Genomic DNA, 2,500 nt, shown 5'->3' with positions numbered 1-2,500 from the left:
AAGATTCAGCAAGAAATGAAAGACTAAAAACAGAAGTAAAAGCAATAAAACAGTAAAAGCAGAAGTGAAAGACGTAAAACACAGATAAAGGACACGTAAAAGAAGTAAAATACAATAAAATAATGGGCATTGGATTAAAACAACATAAAACTCACTGAAACCTTCATCAAAAGAGATAAATAAAATCAAATGAACTTAGCAGTGAATGGAATGCTTCCTAGAAGAGGCTCAGCAATGAAAAACATGTGAAACGTGACAACATGACAGCTACTGAATACTGGTATACTTGGGAAACGTAATATTTAAGTAACCAATGCCTTATTGATTCACGAACATTAACGTCCAGCATAAATAATACCTAGGCAAGTAACAGGAATGGGCTGGTACAACCTTTGGTGATGTTCAGCAGCGAAGAGGGTAATCCAAAACACACAGAATTCCAGTTGACAGTGTTTATTGTCATGGGGCGCGGGCAGTCAGAGACTCGTGACGTCACAAGAAAACGAATCATTTCCAGAAAAAAAATTACAAATAAAATCCAATTCAATCAGAATACATGATAAAACATAAGATACTAAAATATACACATAAAAACAAACTAAAACACCATAAGAATACCAAATAAGAAAAGATATACGTACATCAATAAAAATCAAACTAAAACATACATAAAGACAAAAAGGACTCCAGTAATAAATAAAAATACAAGGGAATGATATAAAACGACAAAATAAGTATTTAAAACTAATGACAGAAGAGTTAAAATAAAACTTAAAAAATGACTTGGCAGAAAATGACGTGTCATGTCACTGACACCGCGAAATAAGTTAATTCACTACAAAACTAAAATTAGGGCTCAGGGATAAAACGAGAATCTTAAAACACAAAATAAATATATCAAACAAAAAAAGAACTAGTAAAAATTAACAGAAGGTGGTAATTAAAACAATTAAAAGCGGGCAACAGAAAACGGGCACAGGGGTGACCAAAGCAGTCCCACGCAGGGGAAAACCTGGCGCCGTACAAAGTTAAGTGCGAGTGTAACTGGAGTGTGTCGCCCTCTCCTCTGGACTGCAGACCACACTCCACAATCCTCCCATGCCTTGGGTCGGAGTGGTCAGCGGAGACAGGATCTGAAACAAAACCAAAGGGTAGGCCTGAGCCCTGTTACTTGCCTTTACAAAGGTGGGTGTGCGCCCAGCTGAGACGTGTCAGTCGTAACCAACTGGAGCACACAAGACAAGAGTTATATATTCACAGAAATAAACCAATAAGAATACTACTGGATCTCGGCAGCTCCATACACGGCGATTGTGACTTAGGACGGAAGCTTAGTGTGCTCGGCCACATCACAATCACCCAACATCTGGACAATAAGATTTGAGCAATATTAATAAGGACAAACAGACAAATATCATGGTTACAAAACACTCCTGATCAGCATGTCAGCGGCTTCACAGACGGCGATGGCGATTGAGGGCGGAAGTTCAGCATGTTCGACCTCAGCATCACTATCACCAAAATCCTCGGACCAACATGGAGCGTCTCTGTAATCATCCCAGAAGAAACCGTCATCCTCACGCTCGAAGTCACCAAATGCATCATTGTTGATAGCCAGGACATCGGCCTCGACAGAACTCTTACTGCTCCTGGTCCTGGCGACGTCATAATCGTCCTGGCTGTCGTTAAGAAAGTCTGTTATGAGTGGATGTGTCTGAGCAAAGGATATCGTATCCTCCCGATGCTCAGTCATTCGGTAGTCGGATTTGACAGGGCATTTGTCCGACCTGGCAAAGACTACCTGGCTTGGGTCAGTACAGCAAGTTGCCTCCACTGGTGCCACGGTGCCTAATCGCGTCCCACCATGGAGTGTCAGGGTCCTTGAAGACGTGTTAATTGCCCACACAGAGCAACGACGATCCTTGGCTGTCAGAATAGAAGGCAGCAGAGTGAGTGTTCGAGCTGTTACAGGCGTTAGCACGACAACACCGTCTGCGGGACCTGCTCGAGCGATACAGCCATCCAAGAAGCATCCTGTCTGTGGAGGAATCTTCGTCAGATGAGCAAGATGCACAGCAGCTCCTGTTTGGTGCTTAGGGTTACGTCCTGGGACGGCAGGCGAATCATCTCTGGGTGCTGCTGGGTGTCGTTCTGACGATCCTGCAGCATTCACTACTGCAAGGGATGAAATTGGTGCCTTTGGCTTTATACCAAAAGCCGTTACTCCCTGCTGCATCTTTGCCAGTGGGGCTGGGAGCTCTGCCATACTGGCTAACTGGAAAGGGATACTCCCAGGCGAGGTGTCCTGGTCTGCGGCAATTAAAACACATACGCCGCCTAAGCTGCTTCTGGACTTTCTTCGAGTGGGCTGCTGTTGCTCGGCACTCAGAAGTGTTGTGGGTAATGCTCCTGTGGTGCGCACACCATCGACGATGCACTGGAGCAGTTCGTAGGGGTGACTTTTCTATTGCAGAACTGGCGTAGAAGTCTCTTGCTCGAG

The 2,500-nt window shown here is 44.2% G+C and overlaps 1 long non-coding RNA gene across 1 annotated transcript in view; it reads right to left on the bottom strand.

The window, feature by feature from the left end:
- Positions 1-437: 437 nt before the first annotated feature.
- The window catches only part of LOC138860851 (uncharacterized), a 5,418-nt gene continuing 3,355 nt past the window's right edge, over positions 438-2,500 (bottom strand). Inside the window, exon 2 of the long non-coding RNA XR_011398403.1 lies at positions 438-1,133. This is a non-coding gene — a long non-coding RNA (uncharacterized lncRNA). The remainder of the gene's footprint in view (positions 1,134-2,500) is intronic.

This window comes from Penaeus vannamei, chromosome 44, assembly GCF_042767895.1.
Source record: "Penaeus vannamei isolate JL-2024 chromosome 44, ASM4276789v1, whole genome shotgun sequence".
NCBI classification, from domain to species: Eukaryota; Metazoa; Arthropoda; class Malacostraca; order Decapoda; family Penaeidae; genus Penaeus; species Penaeus vannamei.
The sequence above is the reverse complement of the archived record's forward strand: the minus strand, read 5'-3'. Positions and strand labels throughout refer to the sequence as shown.